The sequence below is a fragment of the Agelaius tricolor genome, unplaced genomic scaffold (assembly GCF_023055355.1).
Source record: "Agelaius tricolor isolate 1412-34295 unplaced genomic scaffold, bAgeTri1.0.p SCAF_84, whole genome shotgun sequence".
In the NCBI taxonomy this organism is placed as follows: domain Eukaryota; kingdom Metazoa; phylum Chordata; class Aves; order Passeriformes; family Icteridae; genus Agelaius; species Agelaius tricolor.
The window spans coordinates 508549-529400 of NW_027269344.1; the positions used below are offsets into that span (position 1 = coordinate 508549).

Below are 20852 nucleotides of genomic sequence, written 5' to 3' on the forward strand. Positions count from 1 at the left end.
TCTCTCACTTAGAAAGTCTTGATTTGCAGATGACCCCAGAGAAAATTCAGAAGTCTTCTCAGGAAGTGAAGTTTTTGGGAATTTGCTGGAAAGGAGGTATGACATGTATTCCACCTGATATCCTAACCTCTTTAGATCAGATCAAAATGCCTGAATCCAGGAAAGATCTCCTGCAAGCTCTAGGATTATTAGTGTTCTGGAGAAAACACATTCCAGATCTTTCAATAATTGCTAGGCCCCTTCATGACTTGCTGAGCAAATGGGGTGAAATGGGATGGGACTCTTTCTCAGGAGGAAGCATAGCAATTGCTGTTTTTTGAAGCAACAGCTCACCAAGCACTGGACCCTGTCCATCCCACAGATCCCTTTCAGGTGGAATGGGGATTTGGCTCCTCAGGGCTGTCAGTACAGCTACGGCAGCAGGGTCCTGAGGGTCCGATGTGTGGGAGGTTAAGATATTGCGATGTTACGGTCAGGCAGAACCCCTCCCCTTTTACTGTTACCTTTTACCGTTAACCCCTGTTATAAATGACCTGGTTCAACTGTTAATCAAGGCCATTTTACCGTCCACCACATTGGTGTGTGCGTGTACTTGGTCCGTGTGGCAAAGGTGCTGCCACCGAGCCGTTCTCGACCTGGGACCCCACGCCCCAAGTGTCGGCAACATGTGGTGCCAAAACCCGGGACAATCTGGGAAGCAGGAACCGCCTGGGCGAGTGAACGGCAGCCGGAGCAGCAGGACTGTCCCCGGCAGGGAGGACGCTCCCAGAGGACCGGCGAGAGGGGAAAGTCTCGCGCCTAGGACCGGCAAAGGAGGAAGTCTGGCGCCGAGGACCGGCGAAGGAGAAAATGGAGTACCTCCCAAAGGTCATTTTTAAAATTCATAGGCAGTGGGGCGTAGACTGCGAGCCAGGAGATTTTATCCTCGTAGTGTTGAGGCTCCTGCAGATTGGGGTTATTGGGCAGCTGGTGGATATTTTCCACCTCGAAGTGTGGGATAGTTGTACCGGGGCCCTAGCAGAGGAGGCTTTGTCCTCAGGCTCGGGGCGAGATCTTAAATTATGGGGCAGAGTCACGCAGGCTCTGTGAAAAGTTCAGCAGGAGCAGGAAATGTGGAAAACCACACAGGACTGTTTGCAGGCAGGGCCCCGGCAGGGTGTGGGGGCGGCCGCACAGACTGCGGGTGATCGTGAGTCTGCCGAGTGTGGGGATTTACAGCCGCGGCGACGCTCTTCGCAGCTCCCAAGCTCAGGCACGCTGGCTGAGGGGAAAAAGCGGTCATTTGGGACGGGCTGCTAGAGGAAGCGTGAGGTGCAGGCGTTAGCTCAGAGGTGCAGAGCGCAGCCGTTAACTTAGAGACATGGGGTGCTGCCATTGCCTCAGAGGCGCGGGGTACTGCCATTGACTCGGACGCGCGGGGCACCGCCATTAACTCGGAGGCGTGGGGCGCTGCCATTGACTCAGAGTCCGAGGGAGCCTGGGCGGGGCCTCCGCCTTACGCGCCACGGGGTGGTGGGCGCCAGAAGGGGGGGATGCGGACACGGGCGTGATCGGCAGAGACGGAGAAGGTCTGCAGGACAGCGCAGACACGCGCAGGCAAAAAGGAAGGAAAAGACACGGAGGGGGAGCTGACGCCGCTTGAAGCATGGGGTTGGAAATCTCATTACAAGGCACTGGCCTCCCCCAGCAGGAGGCAGGGCAAGCCTAGAGGGAGGGAGCGGCCCAATGCTAAGACAAAGGGGCAAGGTCGAAGCCTGACAGAGGGTTTTACCAATTCCATCCGGCCAAAAGATCAAGCGCGCATCCTAGCAACCGCCCTGCTGGCTTTAAATCAGTTCCCCAGGGGAGACAAAACAAAAAGTCCTGCCCAGAGGCACTGGGCCACCCGGGCACTAGAGGAAGGCCCACAAGTCATGATTAAAAATTAGTTAGGAGAATGGGAAACGGGTTGGAGGCTGGTACTCACAGGGCGAGGGTACACAGCCGTCAAGAAAAATAGTAAAATTAAATGGTGCCTGCTTAAGTCGATAAAACTGGATCTTCAGGGCAAAAACTAATGAAATTTGTAAAGCTTGTTTTGCAGGACTGAATCCTCAGACGCCCCCATGGCCCGTATACCCTGCTTCCTAAAGGCTGTGACGAATCATCAAGCAGCCTGATGGCAGACCATACCGGGGTCGTGAAAAACTCAGTGACCAAACTAAAGGAGAGGCCGGCGCAGAGAAGGACTGGGGGAAAAAAGCTCAACAAAAATGTTATCAGTCATGGTTCACATAAATGTTTTTGAAAGTCTTGTTTTAAGTGGTATCCATCAAGTAGAGTTCCAACTCTGGCCAGGTTCTGGCTCTACTTGAATGGAATGATCGCCAATCAGCCCAGAGTTTTTCTGCGTCAAAAGGTTCAAAGGGAGTTTTGGAGAAACGTGAATCCGGACATGAGTAAACGTGAATCCAGACATGAGTTCTCAACATCACTCTTCTTTTAAGGTCAGCTGTCGCAGACTCTGGGCGGATAGTTCAGTGCTGTGGTAAATGTGTGATTTCAAATAGTCAACTGTGTTAACAATTATTAGCCAAAAAACTGAGGAAGTCCTGCAAAGATATCCTAAGTCATGGTTCAGTCAGCCCTTATGACTGATTGCCCTTGGTTCTACCTTATTAGGCCCTATTATTGATCTTGGACCTTATATTTCAAAGAAGTTAGCATTGTTTATTAAAAACCAGTTAGAAATAGTTACCATTTAACCATCCACCACATTGGTGAGTGCGTGTACTTGGTCTGTGTGGCAAAGGTGCTGCCACCGAGCCGTCCTTGACCCGGGACGCCACGCCCCAAGTGGTGGCAACACCGAGGAGGCCTGTTGGTTTCTATTCCTGTGGTTTCAAAGATGCTGAGAAAAGATACACTACCTGGGAAAAAGGATTGTTTGTGGTTAGCTTAGCTCTCATAGAAGTGGAAAAGATTGCACAACAACAACCAGTTGTCTTGAGAGGCCCTTTCAAAGTTATTAAGACAGTCACTACTGGGACCCCCCCACCCCCGCCGACAGGATGGCCCAAAGGGCCTCAGTTGCAAACTGGTATGCTCAGATTGAACATTACTGTAACATTTTCTCAATAACAGAAGGAGCTGTAAAAAATTTAGCGATCCAAGAAACTGAGAATTTGGGCAGCAGCCATGACAAACCTGCCTCTGTAATTAAAACATCCCCTCCTTTCTCCACCAAACGATCAGCAAATTCTTGGTTCCCTGATGCCTCTGCTAAACAGGAGGGGAAGGTGTGGAGATACAGGGCAGCAGCCCTCCACATTTCCTCTGGTGAACGAATCATTACCAAGGGAGAAGGCAGTGCTCAGGTTGGGGAGCTGAGAGCTGTTTGGAGTGCTTTCCAACATGAGGTACAGAATACCTCTCCTGTCTGCATCTACACGGACTCCTATGCTGTGTATAAAGGATGTACTGAGTGGCTTCCTTTTTGGCAGCAAAATGATTGGGAAGTTAACAGAATTCCAGTATGGCAAAAGGAAAAGTGGCAAGACATTTTCAACATCACAAGCCAAGGGAACTTTGTTGGGGTGGGCAGCCTTTCACCAGACAGATGGAAATCCAGCAGGAGAGTGGAACAATAAAGCTGATGATTTAGCAAGACTAAGTCCCCTGAAAAAGAACAAATTACAGAGGACTGGGATCAACTATTGTCGGGTTCGGCTGTCTGTCTCTGCCCCGACATGGGTAGGGTGGTTCTTGGGTGGCACGCACTTCAAAGGACGAGTCTGGACTCTTCAGCTTTTCGATCTTCAGATTGTTTATTGTTTCTTATCTACAAAATTTTCTGTCTGCCCAACAGAGGTCTGATCTGCAAGGCAGCCAAGGGCACTCGTGACCACCCACGGGGCGGTCATGTCTTTTTATACTAAAATCTACGTACATGATATTTACTTTTATTTTCCAATACTTTTCACCCATATTAGCAAGTACACCTTCACCATAAACCAATCCCCAAGTGCCAACATCACCACAGGAGATGGAAGACAAGAAGAAGAAAGAAGGACGAGACACGCCCTGATCCCCCCATCTTGTCTCCATAACCCCCCTGTACCAAAAACCTTAAAGTTTATATTTCACCCTATAAATGTGTCCCTTTTACACCCTTCACTCTAAAGTGATTCTCATGTCCTTAAACTGCTGTCACTTCTGTGGATGGATCAAAATCAAGCCACCAAGCACTCTTGGAAACATTCCAGGATTTCCGAGACCCCCAAGGGTTCTCCTGGCATCTCTGGACATTGGGAGCGATGTGCTGAGTTCCCACATCTCCCCCTTCTCTTTGCACCAAGAAGACTTCTTTGGCAACTTGACTCATGACACGTCGCACACATAAAAAGATGCATGCAACGATGAGCATGAGGACTAAGAGTATTATTAGAATATAAAATCCCATTTTTAAAAACCCTCTCCATAAGGGAGAAAGATCAAAAAATCCCGCCACATCATCAATCCATGACCCAGTGATTTTGCCGAGTTTCTTTATACTGTCTTTCATTTTTTAAATACTTTCATGAATTGATCTTGAATGATCCAAGAGATTCATGCAGCACATTCCCTCAAACTCTTCACATCCATGTCCATGAGCAAGCAATAGATAATCGATTGCTGCCCTATTTTGAAGAGTTGCCTCTCTCACACTACTTATGTCTTTTAACATATCACTCAAAGCGAGAGAGACTGATTGAGCATGCTTGCTCAACCAACAACCCATGTGGTCCAGTTGAGTCAAGGCCACCCCCGACGCTGTCTGAGGTGAGAAAATTGCTGCCGCAATTCTCCTTGCCTTGTCCCAGGTGTATACTTCATCATCACAGTTTGCACTGTAATGTTTCAAGGACCTTTTCTCTTTATGTTTTTGCTTTTTCAGTACTTTCAAATCTGGTGATAACATTGAAATCCTCCCAATGCTGCATGGACCTCCCTTGGCATTTGCAGGAATGCCGTGCCAAATTCTGTCCCCACAAATTAAAAACAACCCACGTGGCAATTGCACTGGGACCTGGATTGATCCTTTGGCTGTTGTCTCGGTGTGATTGCACCAAGCTGACGCGTTTCTATAAAACTTGCGATTTGGAGTGACATCAACGCTTTTGTTAGTCCTTGACACATCCGAAATTTCGAATTTCATGCATAGTTCCATTGTTGTGGACCCGAAAATTTCCAATTCCTGTGGTTCGGTAGAAGCCACAGGTAAAAGATGTGTCCAAGCACACCATTCATTCACAGGATCTTTGATGACCTGCGAAATCTCCATTGGAGAGTGTCCTGGAATTGGCCATTTGGCCACTGGCAACCCAACCATGCATGCTGTGAATGGTTTCCCTGGTTTCGAATGTGTCAGGCAGATACTTTCTAAGTTCGCTGCCTGGGCTAAAGTTTCCCAAACATTTTGTTTTGGTTGATTGATGGGTAAATTTGCTCCATTGCTTAAAGCAACAGATGAAAGCATGAGCATCATGAAGCTCATGACTTCATCCTTATGAAAAATCATTGTCATGCTCTCACTCAAAGCCACAAAGGAAAAACCCCCAAAGTTTTTATTCTTTTTGTCCCTCTTCTGAGTCATTGTTCACAACTTGAGTTTCTTCCTCCGTCTGCGTGCTCGTTTCTCTGCTTCTGGGATCAGTGCTCTCTTGCTCTCTTGTCCGAAATGGCTTCACGTGTCGCGCTGACACCCACTTCAGACCTCGCCCTGTGGAAACACAAGAGAAACCCTTGCCCCAAGTGATTAGTTTGAAAGGACCCTTTAAGAATCATTGACACAAGACATTGAATGTCAAATGGCATGAAATCACACGTATTGAATGTCCCCTTCAGGAGCTGTTTGAAGAATTGTGAATTCAGACCGTTGTTCTGAATGGCCTTTGATAAGTCTTTGATCACTTCATGACCCAACCTTTCCCACCTTGGATTTTGACCTTGTGCATCATATGTCACTGGCATTATTATGTCTCCTGATCCTCTGATCAGACCCTTTTCTTTTGATAATTCATTTCTAATTTCCTTCCAGTCTATTGCTTCTATCGGTCGTTCTTCTTCCTCCTCTGGAAACTCCATTGGCCATTGCCTGCACAATGGAATCGTGGAGGCTCTTGGTGATCCTTCGCTCCATGTTCTTTGACTTGAGGTTTTTGGTCTTGCTCCTAAATATGAAAAAGAAACTTGAGGTTCTCTTGAACGTGTTCTTTTTACTGCATCAAAAGACTGCAGAAGATTTCTTGCTGCTTCCGCTGCTGAAAGCTGGAATGCTGGAATTCCCTCTCTTGCTGTAATGTGTATCATTTCTTCTCCTTGAGGCTGTGCTTCATCTGAGCTGTCTTCAACTTCATATGATCCTGAAGTTGATGGAAAATTATCCTTTTGTTGTGTTGTTGTTTTTGTTTTCTTTAATGTGGTTTTCTTTTTATAGATCGTTGGAAAAAAATGTTGCATTGTCGCAGTTTGGCCAGCAGGTGATGTGGTGGCGCTGTCGAGCAGGTCCGACATGTCCTGCAGTGTGGTCATCCCTCCACGAGGTGGCGCTGTCGCCTGCCTGGACGACCGTGATGACGACACGAACTCGATCGGTTTCTGCTTGTCAGACTGCAACGCTTGCAATCATGCTTGAGACCGAGTTTGCATGGCTGTTGACTGAGCTGGCATTGAGGGTTGAATACTTGAATGTTTCTTTTGAGTGGAAGAGGTTTGAACCATAGGGATTGAGGCTAAAGGCATTGGGACCGGAGAGGGGGTGGAGCCCTGGGATGTCGAACCCCAAGCGTGGCCCCTCCTCTTTGCCCGAGACGTCACAGGGGATCGGACCTGCCCCCGTCCTCGCTCCACACGCACCTCCCGCGCACGCGCGCCTTCCGGAACGCTCCCTGCCTCCCCTGTACTGACTCCGTCCCACTATGTCTCCGTCCCACTCCACCTCCGAAGTCTCCTCCCTATTGTCTGTTCCTGTCCCTCTCTCCTCCTCCTCTGACGCTGTATCCACACCCCCCGCCGATGCGCGCGGCCCTCCCCCTGCCGGTATCCCCTGTCGCGCCGCGTTTCGAGCCGATCTCCGCGTCCAGATTCCGGGTCTGACGTCACCACCAGACGTCCCCTGCGTCCCCCCACAGTAGCCTGCTGGAGCCCTGCAGCCGCCCCGCCCTTTCTACCCGTGTCTGACGCTGCCGCGTCGGTTTGATAGCCCTCCCCAGCTCTCCCGCGAGCCTTGCTCATCGCACACACTTTTGGCACCGCGCCAGCCAAGGCTGCCGCCGCCCTTGACGCTGCGCTCGCAAAAGCCACACCAGAACCCGTGTCCCCCATCGCTTCCGTGCCCCTCCCGCCAGCCGCCGCCGCCGCGCCGCCGCGCCTGCCGCGAGAGAGCGCATCCCTCCTTCCCTCTTGTTCCCTTTGAACCCCCCTCCCCAACTCCGCCACTTTTGCCACCTCCTCTCCCTCTGACTCCTGCGAATCGGGGCGGTATGCTCCTAAAGAGCGACCTGTCTCCTTGATATCGCTGGGAGAAAACCTCATTTCATCAGGGAGTGGAATGGTATCATCTGTGCCTCAGTCGGAGCCTGAAGCCCCTGCACTCTCCGGGGTCTCAGGACGCTTTGGGGTTTCCTTGGGTCTTCGGGATGGTGGGACTGAAGGCAATGACTTTTTCCTTGTCCCCCTTTCTCGGGCACTTTTTCCCCCGGGCCAATCGGGATCAGAGCCAATCTCCATTTCAAACCTTGCTCTCCTCCCTCTGCCCCTGTGGGACTCGCAACAAGTTGTTGCCTGGCTGACCCTCTAAATTGAGTCGAGGTCGCCTCTAACATAATTCTTGCTGAAGACCGCAATTTCAAGGCTGTCTTATCATCATTGGTGGCTAAAAAATATAGGTGTCTATTAACTTCTTGCCAAAAACCTACTTCAAATAACAAACGTGTCTCTGAGTACAGGTAATTACACTGCACCCACAACAATAACTAAGTTTTTTCTTTGGGATCCCCTTAGTGTGTGTGTCTGCCACGCCCTGTAGGTCGGACAGAATCTCTATTTGTTCCTGGGAAAGTGTATCCCCATGTTCTTAATTCTTGACCTTCTTACCGAATTTGTCGTCAGAGCAGTCCGAAGGCTCCTGGTCACTGCCCGCAGATTACACGGAGATGGATTCGGAGGCGCCTTTCCGATTCCAACCCGGGCTGTTCTGCTACGAACTTTCTTCGGCCGAAGTGGAGTGCAATGTTCTCAGTGGCTGCTGCGTCTTCAGACTCTCCTGGCTGCTTTCTGGCTGCTTTCCCGAGGAGTTATCAGTGCTCTCCTGGGAATGAGTCCAGCTCGGGAGCTGCCCACTCGGCACTTCAAGGCTGCCCCTGTGCAAGAGGTGCACACCAGAGCTCACCGTGGCTCAGCGAGTGCCCGCCGGATGCTGCTGGGTCGCCGGTCGCCGCCGGGTAGCCCCCCGGATCACCCACCGGGTGCCCACCCAGGGACGCCAAATGTCGGGTCTGGCTGTCTGTCTCTGCCCGGACACAGGTAGGGTGGTTCTTGGGTGGCACGCACTTCAAAGGACGAGTCTGGACTCTTCAGCTTTTCGATCTTCAGATTGTTTATTGTTTCTTATCTACAAAATTTTCTGTCTGCCCAACAGAGGTCTGATCTGCAAGGCAGCCAAGGGCACTCGTGACCACCCACGGGGCGGTCATGTCTTTTTATACTAAAATCTACGTACATGATATTTACTTTTATTTTCCAATACTTTTCACCCATGTTGGCAAGTACATCTTCACCATAAACCAATCCCCAAGTGCCAACATCACCACAGGAGATGGAAGACAAGAAGAAGAAAGAAGAAGGACGAGACACGCCCTGATCCCTCCATCTTGTCTCCATAACCCCCCTGTACCAAAAACCTTAAAGTTTATATTTCACCCTATAAATGTGTCCCTTTTACACCCTTCACTCTAAAGTGATTCTCATGTGCTCAAACTGCTGTCACTTCTGTGGATGGATCAAAATCAAGCCACCAAGCACTCTTGGCAACATTCCAGGATTTCCGAGACCCCCCAAGGGTTCTCCTGGCATCTCTGGACATTGGGAGCGATGTGCTGAGTTCCCACAAACTATTAGAATAGCTGCATGTAAAAAGACAGCACACAGGTGTGAAAGATTTGTACAAGGAAGCTCTTGCCCAGCGTTGGCCTGTCACCAAGGAAAGGTGTAAAACATGCGTATCAACCTGTGAGCAATCGCAGACTGGAGACTGGAGAGACATCCTTTGGAAGATGACCCTCTGCATTTCAGAAAGGGTAAAGGCTTATGGGACGCGTGGCAGGTAGACTATATTGGACCCTTTAAGAAGTCAGGAGTTAAACACTTTGTGCTAGTAGGAGTAGAAATTGTATCTGGGATGGTCCAGGCCAATGCTTTTAAAAGACCTACAGGAGATAATACTGTTAAAGCATTGCAGGGATGGTTTGGAATTTTCCCAAAACCACAGGAAATTCAATCTGATAATGGGTCCCACTTCACTGCTAGAATTGTACAGGATTAGGCAAAAAATGAAGGAATTAAATGGACTTTTCACACCCCTTACTACCCTCAAGCTAACGGGATCGTGGAAAGGACCAATGGTCTTTTGAAATGACTTTTGAAACCAGAGGAGGGAAATTGGGATGTTCGGTTATGGGAAGCTGTGAAAAGTGTGAATGACAGATGGGGGGGTAAATGGGTGTCCCAAAATCACTGTTTTTTTCCCCATAGCTCCAAGCATAATTGCCTCTCTAGGGAGACCAGCTGATTTCAAGATTCCAGCATATTACCCTGGACAACCTGTTCTGGTGGACCTCCCTACTGTAGGGGAACTACCACTAGTGCTAAAAACCCCTCTGAATAAACATGCATGGGTAGCCTCTGATGCTCTAGGGAGAGAGCATTGGATAAATACACACTGGATAATTCCATCATTCTAACTTTTTCTGTCCCTTAGTGGCAGGATTCTGTTGTGTTTACTTTTACAGAAGAACCCTGAGGGACATGAGGATCATCTGAACCATGATAACACTGGTGATACTTTTCTGCATCCTACCACAATTCCGTGGACAGAATCCTGCTGAGTGGTCGTCGTCTGAAGCTACCATCCATCACACTAATGTTCTAGGATCATATCCCAAGGGTCACCACCTGAACCTAGAGCCTATAGTGCTGCATGACTCTGAGATATATCGCCCAAGTGAGTGGGGATGGGATCAGAAGGACTGGACTAGAGCCCTAACTGGAACAATTGGTGAGTCGATTGTGGTAGCGTGCAGAAAAGTGGAAGGATCTCTCTATGAGAAAGCCACCTCCATTGCAGGTGCTGGAAATTTTTTAGAACCAGATGGAAAAAACTATTTGCACATCCCTACAACAGAACTGTGTCCTACGACAAAGTGGGAGTGTACCAAACAAATTCCCCTCACTCTGTGCTGCTGGCAGGAGTATGTTGGTAACTACACTTTAGGCCCCAGAACCAACAATGCAATTACAAAGGATTGTAGAAATTAATCAACTGACTGCTGGCATAATTTTACTTTAGCCAAACCAACTTATGTGACACGCCGTTGGCAAAATAACTTGACAAATCCATTAATTTTAAAAGGCCTAGTTTACAAACTTAAGATAAATGCTATAACAAAGTCCACACTGAGTACAGTAGTCACACCCCAGTGGGTAGAAAGGACTGAGAGCACCCTTAGTCAACTTGATACTGAATGGCCTTGGTCCCAGGCTTTTGTTCATTTTTCCAGATCCACAGGAAACGTGAGGGATTTAAACCTATCAACTGTCATTATGCATGAAAATCAGATATACACTAGGCAGGAATGGGAAAACCAAAAAACCTGGCAGCTTCAAGGGATAGTGGGGAAAAAAATTAGTATAGGATCCGAATGATTAATGGAACTACCCTTAGTAACGCAACCTCAATCGGTGTTTTGACAGATCAAACAAATAAGCATGAAAAGGTTTGTACGCACCCAAGCTTACAGGATTGTTGGCACAATTTTACATTGGCACAAACCATAGAAGTGGTTTGTCTTTGGTCCAAAAAATGTAGGCCTGTAGGGCCTACATTTTAAGTTTATAGTAAATGCTATAGCCCAACTTGTTACAATTTACACCACCACCACTCCAGCCCAACCACCGCTTATGCTTAGCCCAAGAATTTTTGAAAATGGACCAGATATAATTAGGAAAACAGGACAACAACAAATACTGTTCAATCCAGCATGGTTCTCTTAAACAAGTCAAATTGCTGATGCAAAGTAATGTCTCAGAAATTCAGCCGGCCTGTTCACCTTTTTTGCAAACTTCCTTTGAGGGTTGGATGACCTGGTTGCAAAAGCGGAACTCTTTTAAAAGACAGACGCTAAGAGACATAACTGGTGTTGTGGGAACAGGATTGGGAATTCTAAAGAGTATTGATTCAGAAGTATTAATGAATAAAATTGGCTGCTACAACTAGAGATTTGACCAAATTACAACAACCACTGCAGTCATTGGCTTTAGGAACACACCAGTGGCTGCTATCAAACATTTTGCCAAATTGGGAAAAGGTAAATGTAAATGACCACAAATTGGTAATTGATACACTCGGTGCTACACAAAACAACATTTCTTTGGCTCTCAGCTGTATCCAGGCACAATTGTGGATGCAGTCAGTTGCTGCCTCAATGATAAGAGAAGGTGAAGAAGGCACTTTTCCTACTGAAATTGGGAAAATAATTTGGGACAGTGCCACTGATTTTGAAAGAGAATTCCAATCCTGGTGGAACCTGGTGAATTTTACTTACAATCCCATTACAAACATAGCCATGGCTTTTGTGTTAACCATATGTAATGCCTCAGTGCATTTGATATTTCCTATGATTGCATTAGGGCTGAATCATGATGGAGCTGTTCTCTATCCTTATGAGCATTGGGAATGGGCCCGTCAAATTGGTGAGAAATGGCAAAATGTTAATTTAGAATCTTGTCTTGTCCGAGAACAACAAGGGTTCATCTGTGAAAGCAATGCAATCATAGCTCAAGACATTTGTTTAGACACAGAGCAAAATATCTGTCATTTTGAAATTCATCCTAATGAGACTTCTGAAACAGTCCTTATATATATAGGCAATAGATGTGCATGCTTCAGACCTGCTTGTGATTTTGTATTTGTAGAGAATGTTGTAGTAGATACTAAAAATTATTCAAATTTTTGTGCTTGTAACTTTACCAAGATTACAGGATGTGATTTCTTTTATGAAGCTCCAGTTACCTCTCACTACCTATTGCAATCCAACTACACACTGATTCACAAACTGATGCCTACTCCTATTGGGATGGATCTCACTTTGGTAAGACAACTGCTGCTCCATTGAGACTTAGTTGAAATCCTTGAGAAGATTGAGAAAAACGCACAGAAAGCCCTGGTGACTGTTCATCACAATGTCAGACAGATACCCCGTGTCATGGAAAGGGTGGAGAAAGATGCCGAGCACAGGGGGTGGGATACTCTTTTAGGTGGTCTCCTACTGCCACGGGTGTCCTGAGCAGTCTGTGTCATCCCATTGTTATCCTTTTGATACCAATTCTGCTTGGTTTTATTTTATCAGCAGTCCCATTCGTTATGAATTGGAGCATGAAACAGCTGACAAGATTGACATCTATAGTTAATGCAAACAACTTGGCTGATGTCCCATGCACTGTGAACATCCCCAAGACTTTGACACAAGGCAATTATGAATGAAGCATATGTGTTTTGGAATAATCCTAATTTCCATTTATGATTTTGTGGGAATTACTTTTGATTTTTAGTGAATTGGTTTAGAAAATCATTTTAAAGTTAGTGCTTATATTATGATTTGTTTATTGCTTTTGCTTTTGATATTTGTGATTTGTTTTGACCATTTGAGAATGGTTATAAAAATAATACTATTTTAATTAATTAACCATTTGAAAATAGTTATAAAATTGATACTGTTGTGATCAATATTAATTATGTTTGTTTATTGTCTCTCTTTTTTTTTTCCCTCTTCTTCCTATCCTTTCTTTTCCTCCTTTCTCTCTCTCTCTCTCTGTCATGCTGTCCCTATTTTTCCGGGTTCTACTACCAACGTACAGCGAGTCATGAAGACCTATCAGCGACACTCCAGAGCCCTGCTGATGACGATCCCTTCAAGACAATTGTGAGTCACGGGGTCGTGTAAGAGTCTGTCTGAAATATCCCTCATCTGCCTCACGGTCGTCATTGGGGACCACTGAAAATCTCGGGCTTTGTAGGAGAAAGTTACACAAGCCAAAGGCTTCGAGACCTGAGAGCACAATGTTAGGTTATTGTTTTCACAGGTGTTGTTTGCTGTATGCTACACTGAGCCCAATGAGAAGAAGAAGGAAGCACCGTGCCCTTTTTGCAACAACAGCCTTGGGAGCTGTCCCACCTCTCGGCCTGGCTGGATTCTCCTGAGTTCTGGGTGGTCCCCCACAGAAGACCCTCACCTGTTTTACAACCACTGTGACAGACAGACTGAGATGTAAGGAACCTCTCCATCAAAGACCGAGACATGAAACCCCCATGTGAAAAGGCCCCTCTGCTCCTTCCAAGGACTGGCACTGAAACCCCCAGCCCGGGGCAGGTGTGTGGGGGAGGCAAGCTGACCAAAGCGAGATGTTTGCCTGCAGGTTGTGACCGCTGGACCAAGAAGACAATGGCTCTCATTTACTGCTGAGAACATGGACTACCTGTTACATCTATTCTTTATTGTATCTGTTTTCCCCCCTCCCTCACAATTTCCAATAGAGTTATCATAATAAAAACCTCTGAGTTAGCCAGAGATTTCAAGATCTCCCCGACATAACAGGCGGATCCTCGACTGGACTGGACCAAAGGACTTCGTCTCTATGTTTGGTAGCTCTATCCCCCTCTTTCTCTCTCTCTCTCTTTTGTCTCTCTCTTCCTCTATCTTTTTCTCTCCCTTAATCCCTCTCTCACATTTTGCAGTGGTCATTCAATAAAGGTGCATTTGTTTCGATTATCATTGCAAACCCCCTTGTACCGTGTTGGTTCTTTTTGCACCCTGAGATCAAATCCACAAATCATCACGAAACCCGTCTGTTAGGACAGATCGTGACACCCCCCGAAGAACCCTCCCCAAATTCCCCCCCAAAGCCCCCCCAGCACCTCCAGACCCCGCTAAAACCCCCTCAAGTTCCCCCCAGACCCTCCCCAAATCCCTCCAAACGTCCTCAAGACCCCTCCCCAAATTCCCCTCACGACCCCTCCAGGACCCCTCACCTGTTCCTGCGCCTCCTCAGCAGCTCCCGGAGCCCCCCGTCCTCTCCCAGCGCCTCCCCTGCTCTCTCCAGCGCCTCCCGCAGGACCCGCCCGAGCCCGGGGTGGCTCCCGGGGGTCCCCGAGGGGGTCCCGGGGGGCGGAGGAGGTGGAAGGGGGGCGCCCGCTCCATGCCCGGCCCCGGGGTCAGGGGGCGCCGCTTCAGGCTCGGCTCTGATTGGCTGGAGCGGCACGGGGAGGGCAGGAGTTGCAATGGAAAGACGCCCGGTGATTGGTTTTTTTCATAGAGGGCGTGGTGATTGACAGGAGAGGGGCAGGAGAGGCGGGCTTTGCTGAGGAGAGGTGGGCGATGATTGGTTAGTTCAGCTCGAGAGAGGCGGGCATTACTGAGGGGAGACCTGCGGTGATTGGTTGGTTCGGCACATCAGAGGCGGGCGTATCTGACGGGAGGTGTGCGGTGATTGGTTGGATTGGCGCACGGGGAGGCCGGTGTTCCTGAGGGGAGGTGATTGGATGGTTTGGGGCGGGGCGTCCGCTATTGGCTGGGAAAAGTCCGGGATTTTTAAGAGAACATTCCCGGTTTTCTGGGGAAAACCTCTCAGATTATTAAGGAAAAATTCCCGTTTTTTGAAGGAGAAACATTCCCTGATTTTTTGACGCCACATGACCCCAAATAACCCAAATAACCCCAAAACACTCGAAATAAACCCCAAATAACCCTAAAAAACCCCAAACAATACCTAAAAGTCTGCCAAATAACCCTAAACAAATCCAAATAACCCCAAAAAACAAAAAAAAAAAACTCCCCTCAAATTAAAATAAAAACCCCAAAATGATTTCAAGTACAGCTAAAAAAAAAACATATACACCAACATAAACCCCAAGAACCTCAAATAATTCCAAATAAGCCCAAATTAACCCAAATAACCCAAAATAATTCCAAAGAACCCCAAATAAATAGAAATAAACCAAGTAAAACCCAAGATAAACCCCAAATAGTCCATAAATACCATAAATAAACCCCAAACAAACCCTAAATAAACCCAAATAAACCCCAAGTAAGCCCAGTTCCTCCCGTCCCCACGCCATAACAGATCCTGACCAATCAGAACGCGCAGTACTGATGACGATCTAATTGCTGGGCAGAAACTCAGAGCACCGGCCCCGCTCAGCGATTTTCAGCGAATCCGCGCCCGGCCCGACTCTGACTCATCACTTGCCAGGCACAGTCAAGGCCTCTCACTGCGTTCAATAATCAGAGACTGCGCGGGGTAATTTCCAGCCAATCAGAGCGTGTCTCGCTGATGACTCATCAGTTGCGAGGAGCGGAATTTGGGGACCGGGGGAAGGTGACCCTGAGGATGGGCTGGGGGCCCCAAATTAATCCAAAACGGGGTCGGGACCCCAAAACGGAGCAGGAGGGGCCTGGAGCCCCCAAAACCAAACACAGGGGAGGGGACTGGGGGAACGATTGGAAAGGGGAAGGAGAGAGGGGAAAAGAGGGGGGTGGGACCCCCAAATTGAGCTGAGAAGGGGATGGGACACCCTAAATTGAGCTGGAAGGGGGGTGGGACCCCCAAACAGGATGAAGCCAATTTTGCTCCTGGAATATGTAAAATAGTTTATGGATATGCAAAAAGTCTATGAATATGCAACAGGCTGATGTCATGGGAGACAAGGACCATCCAGCAAAGGTTGTTATGGCCACTGAGACCTCCGAGTTATTTCCGGGGACACCCCTTAATTAATCTGGTTTTAATTCCATCAGTCTGTTGCATATTCATAGACCCTCATGCATATCGACAAACTCATCTACATATTTCAGGAACTATTTTACATGTCCCGTCTTTGGGAGTGTCTCCCCATTTCAGGAGCCTCTACTGAAATGGAAAATGTAAACCTCCTCCCTTAGAAGACGAAGAAGAAGAAGAAGAAAAGAAGAAGAAGAAGAAGAAGGAGAAGGAGAAGGAGAAGGAGAAGGAGAAGGAGAAGGAGAAGGAGAAGAAAAGCTGAAATTTTGGGAATCCAGTGGGAAAATGGCTGATCCTCTGGGAATCCATTTCTTACCCCCCAAAGACAGGGCAAAGGCAGGGCGGTGGGGTTTTTATAGGGTATCCCAAGGGTGGAGTTGGGGTTTGGGTCAGGGGAGGAGTTCTTAGCAACACAAGAAGGATGAGATCAAATTCCTGCCTCTTAGCAACAGCAGCATTCCACACAGAACGTGTCCCCAAATCCTAAATTTCCTCTAAAACAACTGAGAAATTATGGAACTGCAGATATATTCGATCAATTTCCTTCATCTAACCCAGTTTGGAGAGTTTTTCAAGGATGAAGGTGAAGCAGAGGAAAATTAAGGCCAAACCAAAGGGCTAAGCAGCCAGGTGTGTTCCCAACATGGATCACAGGGAATGTGCGTGACCAGGGCTGTGCCCAAAGTGCCTCCTCCAGTGGGGGATGGAGCTGGAGCAGCACACAAAGCTCTGCCCACACGCGGGGCACTCGCAGGGCTTCCCTTACCGGTGCCTCCGTTGGTGTTGGGTCAAGTTAGAGCTGCTGGAGAAGCTCTTCCCACACTGGGGACACTCGTAGGGCCTCTCCCCTGTGTGGGTGCGCCGGTGTGTGATGAGGGTGGAGTTGTGCTTGAATCCCTTCCCACAGTCAGGGCACTGGAAGGGCCTCTCCTCTCTGTGAATCCGATAGTGCAGGAGGAGATGGGAGCTGGTCTGAATCTCTTCCCACACTCCCCACACTCGTAGGGCCGTTCCCCAGTGTGGATCCTCTGGTGCACAATCAGGTCGCAGTTCCACCTGAAGCTCTTCCCAATCTCCACGCACGTGTGAGGCTTCTCCCCATCATGGAACTGCTCATGGAGCACCAGCTTCGAGCTCTGGCTCCATCTCTGGCCGCCTTCCTGGCCCAGGCTGGCTCTTTCCCCCTCACATCCCCGCCATCTGCGTTTGCAGCCCCTCCTCGTGCGGCAGCTCCGGGCCTTTTCCTCCCCGTTGGCTTCCTGCACCGTGGAGCCGCTCAAAACGGCCTCTGCCACCAGGTTCTGCCGCGGGCATTTGTCCTCCCTGCTCTCCATGCTCAGCTCCTGCTCTGGGGGAGGAAGGACAAGGACAGCATGGGATTTGCCTCCGTGCCACAGGCAAGGGCAAGGAGATCCCCCCAGGGCTGAGCTGCAGCCGGGGGCCCTGCTGGGCTGGGAGATGGAGCAGCACAGGGGGGAAAGGGGCACTCATCGCCAGCTCGGGGCTGTGCACAAATCACAAACAGGACGGGACTGCTAGGAACGTGTCTTGAGCTGTTTTATTTCCCAGCATCTGTCTCATTACTTGGTTATGACAATGGGAAGATGCCAGTAGCTCACATCACAGGTAGCAGACAAAGAACTTCATGTTAAAACTTACTTTAAAAGGTTTTTGACCAATCACGCAAAGCAAAGCCATACTGACAGTAGTTCTATCCAAGCACTATAAGCACATTGACGGTTAAAACAATGCTCCCTTATTTCAAATACAATACCTGCTTGTAAGCCTTAAAACACAATGCACAGAGCTCCATTATTAAGCTTGGAACTTCCTAATATCTTTCTAGATACACTTTTCTGCAGGTTCGGGAGTTATTCTAGATAAGTGTTAATGCACAGACCATTGTTCTATTTCTCCCTACTTTCTACTTATATAACTTTTCTGCTGACCAATCTTACTGCAAAGCTCTAATCAGTTCTACTGTCTCTGAGGCTTGTCTTTTGAAGCTTTTCCAAAACCCTGTGATTTTAAGCATTCAACAGACACTGATTTCCCCCTCACCTGCCTCAGTGACCCAGGGAATCTTCCTCTTCCTTGCAGCCTCCCAAGTGTTGGCAATGGGAAATCCTGGTTTGGGGAAAACAAGGGATGAGCACGTTGAGTTTGATGGTTCCTCTGCCCGAGTCCATCTCTACAAGTCAGCGGCCATCTGGGCTCCAGAAAAACCTCCCAAACACCAAGATTCAGCCCTGAAAAAGCCACCCAGGAGTTCCCTGTCCCTGGTCCCTCCCCTCTGGTGTTCGGGGGTTCCACCCTGTCCCAGCTACTGGGGGTCACGCTTGGATTGGGGATCCCCCTTCTCCTCGGTGCCCGCCCTGCCCAGGCTGCTGGCAGTCCCAGCAATCCCAAAAGCTCCCCCCACTTTGCTCTCCCCATTTCGGGATGCCGGGGCTGTTTGGGCTCCCAGGCTCCCTTCTCCCCTCCTTCTCTGCTCTGGGCTGCAGCGGCTCCAAGGAGTCCCCCCTGCCCCTCTCCAGGCTCTTGAGGCTCCCACCAATGGCGGCGCTCCCCCCTCTCTGGGCTCCCCACTTTGGCCTCCTGGGCCACACAGGGCTCTGCTCCTCCAGGCTGCCTCTGCTGGCAGCCGCCACCGCCACCCCCCGATGTCCCCCCAAGGGGCCTTTTCCGCTCAGCCTTGGACTTCTTCATTCTCCAAAATCCCCCCAAAAACCCAATCCAGGGACCCTCTGGATATCTGGGCCGAGCTCCCCCTCCCCGCTCACCGGAGCCATGGGGGGGGCGATGATCCCACAGGTGGGGGCTGCGAATTCAGGCAGGAATCGAAGGCGTGGTTCCCTCAGTTCAGCCTTGATCCGCTTTTGTTCCTCCTCTTCCATCCCTCCTCCCCCTGCTCCTCCCCCCTAGCCCCACCTCCTTTTCCCCCTTCATCCCTGCCCTTCCCTGCCTCCTCCTCCTCCAGCAGCAGCCACACCCTCGGTGCCCGTTCCCGCAGCCCTCGCAGCCCACGGCAGGAGCGGGGATGGAGCCGGGACGGGTCGGGATGGGCAGCGCGGGGCTCTCGGCTGCTCCCAGCCGCTGCGGGCGGGGGGAACCCGGCCCGGGCCAAAGGAGAGGCAAACTGGGCAAACTGGGGGCTGCACATCCAAACTGGGCCTTGCTGGGGACCCTGCCTGGCCACTGCCAGCCCTTGGGGCTCCTCCCGGCACATCCGCCAGGGGGGAACGCACACAGGGCTGGGGGATCCCAGCAGCGGCAGCACTGCCAGGGACTGGGCTGCACTGGGACCGTACTGGGAGTGACTGGGGCTGTACTGGGCTTGTACTGACATCATACTGGGATCATACTGGGAGTGACTGGGACTGTACTGGGCTTGTACTGACATCATACTGGGATCATACTGCCATGCCAGGGCACACTGTGATTGCACTAATGGAGAGTGGGATCATACTGGGATCATACTGGGATTGTACTGGGAGTGAGTAGGAGCCTGCAGGGGGCAACTGAGACCATGTTAGGGGCAAATGGGATATACTGGGAGTGACTGGGAGTCACTGTGAGCAACTGGGAACATACTAGGACCAACTGAAAGGAACTGGGTGCATACTGGGGGTGATTGGAAACTGCTGGGCTTACACGGGGATGAACTGGGATCATGGCTGGAGGTGACTGGGATCATACTGGCAGTGAGTGCCACTACACTGAGGCTGACTGGGAGTGCTTGGGAGCAAATGGGATCATACTGGAAGGAACTGGAAAGATGCTAGAGATAACTGGGGTACACTGGGATATACTGGGAGCGACTGGAAGGAAAGTGAGGGTGAAAGAGAGCAACTGGAACCATGTAGCGCAAAACTGGTTTATTCTGGCAGAGACTGGGAGCACACTGGGCTCATCTCTGGATCATACCGGGAGTGACTGGACTAATACTGGGAGTGACTGAGTGTCACAGTGAGCACACCCTGCACAGCATCCCCCATACTGGGCCTGACTGGGAGCCACTGGGAGCAAATGGCATCATACTGGGACTCACTGAGTTGATTGAGGAAGCAACTGGAACCATGCTGGCGGCAGCTGGGACCATGCTGGGAGAGACTGGAAGTAAGTGGGATTATAATTGTGAAAAGTGCATATTTTGTGATTGGGTTTTCGCAAATATGAAAATGAATATTATACATCTTGTGTTAGAAACTAATGCTGTATTAATTCTCTTAAGAAGTGGGTTAAATACAGTTTTTAGTTATTACAAAATATTAAAATAGAAACTATGCTTGGTAAGAGACTTTCTTTAAAGAAAGGACTTGCAGCGAGATAGCAGCCCCAGGACACCTAAATCATTCAGAGAAAAAGAATTTATTGCCCTCTTATCAGAAGAAATGAACTTCTTCCCGCCTCGAAGGCGCTGTTAGGATTCAGAGGAAGAAGGTGGCACTGACCAGAATCCCATGTTTGAATGGAATTTATGCATCATGTATGAAGTGTACGAATATGCAACAGGCTATTGTTTTTAAGGGTTAATCCTTTGTTAACAGGTGTCCTTTTTAGGGCTTGTGCTGCCCAGAAAAAGGTACCCGGACTCCATAACACTTTGTATTTGTTGTCTCATATTGTCCTAATTCAAATTGTCCAAATTTTTATTACTCTAATAGTATTACTATTATGATAATTATTTTATTACTATTAAACTTTTAAAATTTTAAAAACAAGTGATTGGCGTTTTTCACAATTTGGTAGCAGAGGATGGTTACCAACACCTCACTGCC

General features: G+C 49.0%; 1 long non-coding RNA gene across 1 annotated transcript in view; it reads right to left on the bottom strand.

The window, feature by feature from the left end:
• Positions 1-14473, bottom strand: part of LOC139585552 (uncharacterized) — a 46022-nt gene extending 31549 nt beyond the window's left edge. The window contains exon 1 of the long non-coding RNA XR_011677117.1: positions 14324-14473. This is a non-coding gene — a long non-coding RNA (uncharacterized lncRNA). The remainder of the gene's footprint in view (positions 1-14323) is intronic.
• Between the last annotated feature and the right edge of the window lie 6379 nt (positions 14474-20852).